This window comes from Pinus tabuliformis, chromosome X (genome assembly GCF_031772625.1).
Source record: "Pinus tabuliformis cultivar Carrire ecotype Pingquan chromosome X, CPIR1, whole genome shotgun sequence".
NCBI classification, from domain to species: domain Eukaryota; kingdom Viridiplantae; phylum Streptophyta; class Pinopsida; order Pinales; family Pinaceae; genus Pinus; species Pinus tabuliformis.
In genome coordinates, this window is record NC_142308.1 from 263,952,779 (window position 1) to 263,965,460 (window position 12,682).

The 12,682-nt window shown below is 36.7% G+C and overlaps 1 pseudogene; it reads right to left on the reverse strand.

Annotated features, from left to right (window-relative positions):
• Nucleotides 1-11,205: 11,205 nt before the first annotated feature.
• On the reverse strand, nt 11,206-12,119 carry LOC149139396 (mitochondrial carnitine/acylcarnitine carrier-like protein pseudogene; annotated as a pseudogene).
• Nucleotides 12,120-12,682: the final 563 nt, after the last annotated feature.

Here is a 12,682-nt window from a genome sequence, read left to right on the forward strand (position 1 = left end):
TGGTGGTTTTCAAAACACATGTATCTAATGTATATATTGCTAATGGTTTAGATTTTATAATCAAAATAAAAATGGTGGTTTGGATTATGTGTTTTGAATAACATAATTTATAAGAAAAGTATTATATATATATAATTAGTAGAAGTTTGTTAAGTAATTAGTAGTAATTTTATATTGGTTTGAAACACCTCCACAAATGAAATGCCATGTGATTTACCATGAAAAATCTATCGTTAAAAAAGTAATTATATTATTAAGACTAAATCTTATTAATTTTTTATTATTTCAAAAATAGTGTTAAAAGTAAATAAGATTTTGGAAAAGTTTAATATTGACTAGTTTAAATGTATTTTTTCTTTTCACTTTAGAAGAGCTTTGTATCTTTGCTATATTGGTTTCTCTCAAACTTTTCATATATCCAAATATTATATATATATATATATATATATATATATATATATGACTAAGCGAAGTAGTGTATTTATTAATTAATATATATATATATATATATATAATATTTTTTTTTGTTTTTTATATTTTTATATTTTTATATTATTTTTAATTAAGTCAAAATGTTAAACATTACATCATTTTTACTATACAAGTCTTTTATAAAAAAATTTAAAAATTAATTGTAAAATATTCATGAAAATAACATCTTTATATAATTATATATCTTTTTAAATTATAATAATAATTTATAAGAGTATTTTTTTTTTTTTAATTATGATAATAGAATATAAAACAGATAGGTGAAACAAGGACAGCGACCACCCTATCCGAGCAAGAACTGCGAACTCGAGGGCACAAAACTAGGATTACAGAGGGGCTCTTAGGTTGCTCCCCATGGAGCGCGGCAGAGGAGGGAGCTCCACTCCCTCCTACAAGGAAGCGACGACCGACAGAGGCAAGTCACCACTGGGAAAAGTCAGAGGTTCTGGTGAAGAAGGGGGAAAAAATAATGAAAAGGATTCAGATGGGGCTAGGTCCAAGGAAAACAGTAGCGTAAAGGACAAAGAGGAAGAAGACAAAAGCCGGGGAACAAGGGACACATATCAGAAGGGACTGTGTAGACCCAGAACGGAGTTCACTTCTAGAGTAGTGTTGAATGATCCTGCTTTGTAGGAGCACAGGGAACATATGGGGACTTACGCCATAATCTGCAAATTCATGGGAATTTGGCCCTCTAAAAAGGCATTACAGAAATGGATCAAATACCACTGGAAACCCAAAGGTAGTATTGATCTACATCTGGGGTCAAAGGGTTTTTTTACAGTGCTATTTACTAACATTGAAGATAAAGACAGAATATTCGAAGGTGGACCCTACTTTTTTGCAGTAGCAGGCCTCTATATGAGGCCGTGGAAGATGAACTTCGTTCTAGAAAGAGAGACATTCACCTCAGTACTTGTTTGAGTAAGGCTCTATTCCCTACCTCTCGATTATTGGCAACATGGATCGCTTGCTACCATTGGCAATAAACTAGGTCATTTTGTGAAAGCATCGGAAGCCACAAAATGGGGCAAATATACCTCCTATGCTAGGATTTGCGTAGAAATGGATCTATTAGGAGCTCTCTTAGATGAACTAACCCTGGAAGTTTTGGATGAGGAATGGGTCCAAATGGTGGATTATGAGCATATCCCGTTCAGATGTCGTAGATGTCACAAACATGGTCACCTGATTAGAGACTGTCCTCTTAGTAAAGAAAACAACAAAGGAAAACCTAATACTGGGAAGGAGACTGAAAACTTTTAGAAAGTGGTAAGTAAAGGAAAAGGAGGCAGAAAAGGAGCAAAACAACAACGCAACGAGGAGCAAAAGATCAACCTGAACTGGTTTCAAGCACTGGAAGAAGAGGAAGAAATGACAAGGGTAAATCAAGCAATGGAGGAAGAACCTAAGGAAAAAGAGAAGGAGGAGAACTACAACATAACACAAGAGATTTGTAACAGGAAAGAAACTATGAATAGTGAGACTGAAGTAGAAATGGATATGGAAATGACCCAAAGTGAAACAGATCTGGAAGACCATGAACTGCAAGAAATTCTAGAAAAGGAACACCTAGATCTGGAAGGGTTCTTGATGCAGGGAACCACGGGAGGGATAGAATCACTACCCCAAGAGGACTGCAATAGAATACAACAGTTGTTTCTATGGAAGTCTCAGGAAAGAGGGTTAGAAACAGGAACAACCACTGACAAGCTGGAAAACAAAGGAGTGAAAACAATGAAACCAACCCCGGGACTGCGGGTAAGAAGAGAGGCCGGAAAAAGCAGAAGGAACTTTTGATGGAGTGTGGAAAGCTCATGATAGATTCAGGTAAGATGAAAGACCTAACCAGTTACTCCTTTACAAATCTTTAAATATGAAATTTACATCTTGGAATATTAGAGGTCTAGGAAGTAAAAGAAAACAGAGATTTCTTAGTTATAGAATGAAACAAGATATGTCGGATATGATTTTTATCCAGGAAACGAAATGTTCCATTCAGAAAATAAGACTCATACACAGGAAATGGCTCATCAAATATGAGTTTCTAGAGGTTAAAGCTGAGAACACAGTGGGGGCATTCTTACTCTTTAGAATCCCCAAAGGATCAGCATAATTGATTCTGAGGCAATAAGAAATTATCTATTAGTGGTCATTCAATCAGTTGGGGTCTCGAAAACATTCCTAGTTACAAATGTTTATGGTCCCCAAAAATTAGATGATAAACTCAAATTGTTAGAAGTCCTCAGTGACCTCAGAAGCAGACAGACTGGAATGCCTTGGATCTTAGGAGGAGATTTTAACATGGTCAAATCTCTCTCGAAAAAAAATAGGAGGCACCAGAGAGCTCAACAAAGACTCCTTAGTGTTCCAATCATTCACTGACAATATGAATTTGGTTGAGTCAGAGTCAAGTAATGTTCTTTTTACATGGAACAACAAAAGAGGAGGTGAGGAATTGGTAGCGTCTAAGCTAGATCGATTCATGATATCTGAGGAACTAATGTTCCTTAATAGTGAAATAATAGCCAGAGTGCTTCCCTTCAGAGGTTCAGACCATTGGCCGATTCAGTTGGAAATCAAGGGTATAGATGCTCCTAGGAACAGACCCTTCAGATTCGAAAACATCTGGCTCTCCCACCCAGATTTCATTAGTAATATTAAAAAATGGTGGGCTGAAGACTTGCAAATCCAAGGTTCCAAGATGTACCTTCTGCATAAGAGACTAAAGCACATTAAGTTTAGACTAAAGGAATGGAACCAGAAAGATTTTGGGAACATTTTTGAGGAAAAACAATCAGTGGAAATCAAAATTCTAGAACTCAACAAGGCTCTGATAAGCAATGGATTTGACAAGGACAAAAGTGAGCAGGCTGATAAATACCATCAAGTTTGGGAAAATTTATGCAAACAAGAGGAAATATTTTGGAGACAAAAATCCAGAACTCAATGGCTCAATGAAGGAGAACGGAACACCAGATTTTTTCACAGATCCACAATGGCTAACAAAGCTCACAACAGAATCTCCATGATTAAATATGAGGGAGGGGAAATTTAGACCACTCATAAAGAAATTGAAGCTGTGCTTGTACAACATTTCTAGAACATCACTCGGGTAAACACTCCAGATAGGGATCAATACATCAAGGGAATAATAGGGCATATCCCCAAACTGGTGTCCAGAGAGGACAATTTCAACCTTAATAGACCAGTTGAGGAAGAGGATGTCAGCGAGGTTCTCAAAGATATGCTGAATGGCAAAGCACCAGGCCTAGATGGTTTCAATGTGGATTTTTTTAAAGCGTGTTGGCATATTGTCAAAGAGGACATTCTGAATGTGGTAGAGGATTCCAGGAGAAGCAAAACTATACTGAAAGCTCTCAACACCTCCTTTATTTCCCGTATTCCCAAGCATGACTCAGCTCAATCAGCAGACAAGTATAGACCTGTTGCCTTATGTAATGTGGTTTACAAGATAATATCCAAAGTAGTTGCCAATAGACTCAAACCCCTCCTCCCCTCACTAGTGTCTGAAGAGCAATCAGGTTATGTGGAGGGAAGACAGATTCTAGACAATATTATTCAAGCTCATGAGGTGGTGCACACGTTCACAAGTAAAAAATAGGCGGGGATGATCATGCAATTGGATATTGCCAAAGCGTATGACAAGGTGAATTGGAATTACATCAAGAAAGTTCTCTCTGCCTTTGGGTTCGATCACAACTAGGTCAGATGGGTCATGGCACTGGTGACCTCCTCCAGCTTTTCCATTCTTGTCAATGGCTCTCCCTTTTTTATCTTCAATCCTTCTAGAGGTCTCAGGTAAGGAGACCCTCTCTCTCCCTTCCTCTTCATTCTTATGATGGAAGGGCTTGGAAATTCCATTAAGCAGGCCAAGGCTTTTGGAATAATTAGGGGTCTTCAAACTTCTGAGAATGGTTCTAAGCTGACTCATCAACAATTTGTGGATGATACCTTACTGCAAGGCATTCCAATAGTCAAAGAGGCTTTGGCCTACAAGAAAATTCTTAAGGATTTTGCACTGGCTACAGGTATGGAAGTCAACCTCTCCAAATCAAAAATATTCTTCTTCAACACTAACATTGCTATCCAAAGAAATATCTCAAGAATTCTCGGCTTCCAATGAGATTCCCTCCCCTCTAAATATTTAGGAATACCTCTTACTTCCAGACCGATGCAAAATAGTATTTGGGAACCAGTCATTAATAAGATGCAAGACAGAGTAAAAAATTGGACCTTCCGTGCCTTGAACCTAGCCAGTAGGTTAGTTCTGACAAAGGTTGTACTTCAATCCATCCCAGTTTTCATGTTATCAACTCTCCCAGCTCCAAAAGGTGTCTTAGACCAAATCAGAGACATACAAAGAGACTTCCTGTGGGGAAAGGAGGAAACTAGAAAGAAATGGGCCCTAGTTTCCTGGGAAAAAATATGCAAACCCAAAAGTCAGGGGGGGACTCAGCTTGGATGATCAAGAGATTCTTTGTAAAGCTCTAGGAGCCAAACTATGGTGGAGATGGGTGTAAAAGCCAAAAGCTCTATGGGCCAGGATATGGAAAGAGAAATATGCTAGCTCGTGGCACAATAATGATCTCATAAGAATGTCGGGAACTATAAAAGGCTCCTACATATGGAACAGAGCCTGGGAGAACAAAATCTTAGTTCAAAGGAACAATTTCTGGGAAATTAGAGCAGGAGATCTTGCTCTTTTTTGGGAGGAAAAATGGCAGCAGGAACCTACATTGTTAACAGATAATTTTATAAGCCTTAAGCAGGAAACAAATGCCCAAGGGTTAATCAGAGTTAAGGATTTTTGGGAGCTCTCTCATTCCTCCGAAAAGTGGAGAAGCTGTAAAAACATTGAATGCAGAGAGGTCAACCCCCTAAAAATCAAAGCAGCGGCTCTTGGGGACTTTCTCAAGCAGAGGATGATCTTAATAATAGATGGGCAAGATCAATTAAGATGGGGTAATAACAAGTGAGGAGCCTTTAATCTCAAGGAGGCTAAAGGTATTCTACTTGGGTTGAATTATAGCATTCCAGACAAGGCCTGGACACATCTCTGGAGGCAGCAAAGTTGGATGAAAATCAAGCTTTTTATGTGGCTGGTTCATCACAAGAAAATATTGACTTGGGACAATATTAGGAGAAGGGGAATTATGGGGCCTTCTAGATGTTAACTCTGTGAGGAGCAAGAGGAGACAATGGAACATATTCTCAATAGCTGCTCTTATACTACCTGGCTGTGGGATTCGTTCTCCTCAATTTTCCAGCAGTCAAATAGGGACAGAGGAAGTATCATAAATACCCTAAACCACTGGAGAAAAGACTTCAAGGAGAATGAAGTCCTAAATTTGGCCTGGGCCTTTACTCCCTACTTTATTATCTGGAACGTTTGGAAAGAAAGAAATAAAAGAATTTTCAAGAATGGTAAGACTTTAGTACAACATCTTCTTGATCTTATCTTGAAACAGATCAGAGAGATAGTCAGTTCTATTGTTAATAACATCCCCATGAATCCCCCCTCAGATGAAGACCAGAGAATTCTTCGGCAACTAGGATTGCAAGGGACAACCCCTCAAGGTAGAAACAGTAAGGATAAAGCCATAGTTATAGAGAAGGAATACTAGCAACTCCCACTGAAAGGCTTTCTAAAATACAACTTTGATTGGGCCTCCAAAGGAAATCCGAGAACCGCGGGTTATGGAGGAGCTTTAAGGGATGACGAGGGCAACATTATATTTATCTTCCACTACCATTTAGGTAGAGCGACTAATAATATGGCGGAAGTGATGGCTCTGGAGCAGTGTCTAGAGTTTCTATCACAGAGTCATTGCTCAAATATCATTGTGGAAGCAGACTCTGAGATAACCATCAATGCAGTGAAAAGAATCAGTGGGGGTTCCAGGCCGAAAAGAGTCTCGAATCATTGGAAACTTGTCCAGGTTTATCAAAAAATCCAACTGCATCTTCAGGGCCTTCGAACCATAAGTTTCAACCATGTTTGTCGTAATGCCAATAAACTGGCCGACTTACTGGCCAATCAAGGTGTGAGCAGTGCTGAATGTGGAATGGCGAAAAAGTGGCTTGAAATTCCTCCAAGTTGTTTAAAGGCTATCTGTGAGAATCAAGCTGCTAAGGACAAGGAGGTTTTCAAATTTCGAGCTGGGTTGAAAACCACAAATTGATGTCGCCGGGGGATACTTACTCAACCCTGAAGGATGAGCCAGAATGGATGAGAGGCAGGGGTGGGCTCATCTTCTCCCGGATCATTTTGACTGGGTTTCCCAGGTTTTTGATTGGCACTCCGCGGATTTATCTCTCTAACAGACATGGGAGTAGCTTCAGGTTTCTCGGTACGAGATGGCAGAAGGGGCATTCGATGGGGTACAGCAGCAGAGGTCCTCTTCCCACCTTCGGGTCAGCGGTCCGGGTGATTGGCGGGTTCCCGGTGATCGCGAGAATTCAAAGTGGTAAGTGGTTTTGCATTTTTGAGAGTGATCCCATTGGGCGCTCGACACGTGGATTGGTGGCCAGTTCAGATACCACCCTCCATCGCGAGATAAAGAGTGGGTGGGTTCCGTGTTATGAAATTGTCCCTGGCTGTATGATCTGGCATCCGAAATGGACGGTTGGGATGGTTTGCAATGTTTAGCAGGGCCCGCAAGCCATCTACCTGTTTTCAATTGGCGTGCCTTGTCCTTTCCTTCATTAATGTTCATTAGGGGTTGAGTCTGACTACTATCATTGGTTGGCTTCGGGAGGTGCTTTGTCCAAATGGTTTTGGTCTTTTTGGATTTTTCTAATGTTTCCCACTTGCATGAGGTAGTGAGAGGGTCCTTGTCCTTAGCAGGATAACCCCTTCTCCTGGGATCTTTTTGTTAAGTTTATGTACACTTTTTAAATTTCCATTTGATTTAATGAAATAGAAGGTTCGGCTCTTGCTTCAGCAAAAAAAGAATATAAAATAGATAGGCAACTACAAGTTCTTTGTCACATCAAGAGAATTCTGAGGGACATTAGATATGGCCTTCATGACATAGTTGTGATATTAAATCAAGTGGAACGATTCATGGTTTCCAACTGAGGGACCCAATCAACCAATCATCAGGTGAGGATTCAATGCTCTATGTCCTACCTGAATATTGTTCCACCTCTAAACACTACAGATCATAACTCTCCTCCTCACTCTTGAGTCGTCATTTTGGACTAGTATGTCCATTATCCCTACTTTTTAGTAATTTTTGTACTCTATACTTTTGTTCTACGAGAGATGCTATAGGCTCCCGGATAAATTTTGAATATGGTAGTCATAGTTTGGTTGCTTTTAGACGTGCTTTCAGATGTAAATCCAAAGTTTTCACATATGTATTCCTTGGCTTAAGGACTATCCAAAGAATTTTTTGATCAGTTTTTGTGTTAGTCATCCTGAAAGCTACCCATGATCTTCTAATATGAGCATGAAGTTTTACTTATGTAATATATTTTGGTATATGTGTTAGTCATCCTAAAAACTACCCATAATATTCTAATATGAGCATGAAGTTTTATCTATATAATATATTTTGGTATAAATTATTAAACGAAATTTATTGAAAAAAAGAAAGAAGAAAAAAAATAATAAAAATATATACATATATTTTTAGTAGGATTGTCTTTTCCAAATTAGGCAAATAAATTGATATGCCAAAATTCAAAATTTTTTGGTAGGAGGGAAAGCTAACAAATCTAGAGGATGGCCCATAAAAGAAAAACTAAATTGCCAACAAATCTAGAAAATAACAACTTAATAAATTCACACTGTTTAAAAAAATATATACTAGCAATTGCCCCAAAAGATGCAAAGAGACGCTGATAGGTTTTTTAAATTGAAGAAGTTGTTCAAATAAATGTTAATCTTATCTTCAAATTTAATTCATTTATATTAGCATTTCTCCTCTCAATATTAAGATATAGAATAATAATCATTCATGTAGGTTTTCTAAATTGAAGAAGTTGTTTGTTAATCTTATCTTAAAATTTAATTCATTTATATTAGCATTTCTCCTCTCAATATTAAGATATAGAATAATAATCACATCATGTAACATAGTAGTTAAGATTTTATCTTTTAGCAATGTTTATTTACAACATCAAGTTATCAAAACATCTTATAAATTTAGTTGTGGCCTCTACATATAAAAGCAATTTAATAATTGCATATGGTCATCTCGAATAGTTCACTATATATAAATTTGGATAAATCCTATTGCAAAGATAAGACTCATACCAAACTTGCTATGTGAAAAAACTCCATTTATGGAAAGAAATTCATATTTGTGTATAAAATGGAGAGTGGGGAAAGACAATTTATATCGGGACCATGCAATCAAATAATAAATAAGAAAGTAGTTGTCGGAAAATTCCCTGTTAAATTAAATCAATTTTATGAACTTACCAATTGAAGGCATCTCTCAAACTTTATTCTCTTGTGAATCACGTATACAAATTGCCCTCGGTAAGATCTAATGGCACGGGTACATTAGATACAAGTGTGGAAATATTAATTGCAATCTCAAGGAGACGAGTCCACTATGGATGGTTGATGCTTGGGATATAAGAAAATTGCAGTGTGATAGGAGGAAAGAACCCTGGGAGTTTTAACTATTCAGATGCAAAAAAATGCCCAAAAAGACATGACTAATAGAACAATGTACCCCAAAGATTGGGACATACTATAACTTCAAAAAATTAACTAATTTACAAATCAACCTGGCTAATTTATTTCATTCAATCATAAATGGATGGGTAGAATATAACATAGTAAATTAGGTCGGGGTACCCTAAAAAATTCAAGGTTAAGTAATTTGGTTCTTTTGTCATTAATATACCCAATTCAAATTTGGTATGGTTTAGGAATAATTGATTATTTCTGTCAAGAAAATTTCAGAATTTTCACAAAATTTTGTATTTGTGTGTGATATGTTTCTATTGGGTATCAATTTCATCATTATTAAATGCACTCTATTAACTACTGAATCTACTTGCTATCAATCTGTAAATCTGCCCCTCGAGCATATGCTACTCCCTTTTTTCCCTGGTCCTGGATAGAATGTGGTTGTTTCAATTGTTGGATGGTAATTTGCTTATGGTCCCTAGACATAAACCTCACTTTGAACACTCTAGCAACTCCACCTCCAGGTAGGTCAAAACTTGGGATGCTTTCTGCTAGGCTCTTCAATTTTCACTCTCTTAAATAATAATTGTTGAAAATTAGGTTTATATATATATATATATATATATATATATATATATATATATATATATATATATATATATATATATATATATATATATATATATATATATATTCCAACTAATTTTTTTTCCATATTCAATTTAATTCGAATTTGAACTGGAACTCACCTTGACTTCATAATTATGAAATAAAACATAGTGTCTCGTTCAAACCCAAACTCCAACATAACTATAAAATAAAGCACAATGTCTTCTCCATCTAGCATGCACTATCGTGGGAGTCCAATGGTCATCCTAGTTACTTATTGTAAAGTTGTAAAGGTCTTATTTTCAAGTAGTTGAATTTGGCTAGAAATGATTGAAGATTTAAGGTGGCACTATGTTTTAAAGTTTTGATTGTTTAAAATTGTTTAAGGTATTTAAAAAATTATAAATTTTAAAAACATAAACAAAATTGTGATATCATTAAATTTCTTCATGAATATAGAAATGAGTGTGAGATACAAGACTTTGAAATAACAAGTGAAATTTTGAACAAATATTAAAAATAAAAAATGAAGTTGTTTATATCCAAATTTCTAATATAGTTTTATTAAAAAAAAAAAAAACAACAAAAACAAAAAAGCCTCGCACACTTTTCACAACCCAACTTCAATTGAAGAAGTGAGCCTCTAAGTGTATCTTATATTCATAAATATTTTTTTGTGTGTTTTTTAAGTTTTTTAATAAAATGAAATTGTAGCATTACAATTTTGACATCCCGTTATTAGAATACATAACTTGTAAAGAAATGATGTCATATGCATTTGCATTTTCCATTAAATTGTCCAATTACAAGCTACTATATCTAGCCACAAGGGAAAGTGAACTATTCTAACTTGTGGCCACATGGGAAAGTGAACTATTCTAACTTGTGGCCACATGGGAAAGTGAATTATTCTAACTTGTAAAGAAATGATGTCGTATGCGTTTGCATTTTCCATTAAATTGTCCAATTACAAGCTACTATATCTAGCCACATGGGAAAGTGAACTTGCAAATGTGTAATAGATTATACTAATTGAAAGAGAAAAGCCCACGATCTCATGGATACAAACTTTATTAACGAGGTGCAATTCACACTGAGAATTCCTCGCTTCCGAGAAGAAGGCCCCTCATACTTCTGCTTTTGGATTCAATCGCATATAAACTGAATAGTGATGCATCTATAAATTGTTTAGAGGCACCAAAGAGAACATTAAACATCTAGCTATTATGCCTGATGAGAGAGGAAGATGGAAACCCATTACAAATTTACGAAGCAGAATAAAGTCAAGGATGACAGAGCTCACCCAAACCAAGAATGGAGGATCAAAAATGATCCCTAAACAACTTTCAAATAATGAACATGCCATTTCCCAATTTGCTTTGTTGTTTTTGAACTCATGTAAATAGACACAATTTGATTTGAAGTTCCCATCATCCTAAGCTCGACCTGGTAATATCATAAGCAAGGAAGCAGACGACATTGGTAGGAACACTTATGGCCATTGCTTGACCAAGCCTTTTAGACAAGCCTTTAAGCCCTTTTGAAGCAGCAATTTTCTGACGACATCAATTGTACCAACATACTTTGGATGGTGAAATTCATCAATCTAAATGACACTATTCACAACATTAGTTTGATATACAAGTGTCCAACCGGCAGCGCCAACAATCCCACCAAAAACAAGTAGGGTACCCATGCCCAATTGAGATGCATCATGCCCTCGTGCCATGAACTTCTTCAGAGCATTATACACACCAAATGAAATGCCATTTCCAGATACATCCCTTAATAAAGTAGGATAAAGCCCTTAAAACAATCATCTGGCTCCTTCGGATCTTAGGACATGCTTAGCTACATCAACTAGGCCATTGTGTTTAATAGAAGTTGCCACTCTTGTTACCCCTAAAGTTTCAATTGAAGCAATAGCCAAAGCACTCTGAGCTTGTAATCTACATTTGATAAGCTCAGTTGGGCAAGTCTAGAAAGATACGACAATTCATGCCCCTTCTCCACACACCACCTTCTTCCCTACAGAAAGTGGAAAGCCAGGCTCAACCCTAAATAGGGCTTCCATCTGACCTCTTGCACTAAACACAACTGCATTGCAAGCTACGACAGTGGCCAAAGGGGCTCCCATTCCTTTGTACATACATGTGAGGTCTTCTTTGGAAATGGTCTACTTGACAACATCCATTGCACCGACACAGTGAGGATGCTGGCTATGAAGAGGCAATGGCTGACTCTGGGGCTTCGCCTCAATTGTGTCAAAGGGATGCTCAGATATCAGCTCTTCTGCTCCCCCAACAGTGCTAGAAATTAGATCTGTTGCTACATCAACTACCATAATTGGAAGAAACTAATCTTAAAACCTAATATCTACAACACATGACTTTAACAAGCACTGGTTAAGACCAAAAAGAATTGGTTTTGCATTAAAAAAGGACCCTTCTAGACTGAAATTTTATCCCAACCTAATCAAATAAACACTTAGGGATTGTCACTATATGGGAACCCTAAAAGATTGCAACGTGGGACTATTACAGTATCCACATAAAGAATCCCAAAATCCAAAAGATTGACTGTTACAATTTAATATATTCAGATATTAGTAATACACTGTTGTGTATCTTGGACACTATAAGGATTTGAAACTTTCTTTATACTATGTATCTTGGACACTATGAGGATTTGAAACTTTCTTTAGAATTTGAAGTATGACCTTAAACTATTTTTGATTGGCTAAGAGTTCATATTCCTTATATGTTAAGGAAAAATATTAGCAAACCAAGATTTAGAGACATTTAGCGGGTCTGGAAGTCTGCCACTTATAAAATACCAATAAGTTATTTCATATGGCTAGTATTTGTCTTAATATGATGATGGAGATACATGTACAGGCCTTCAGAA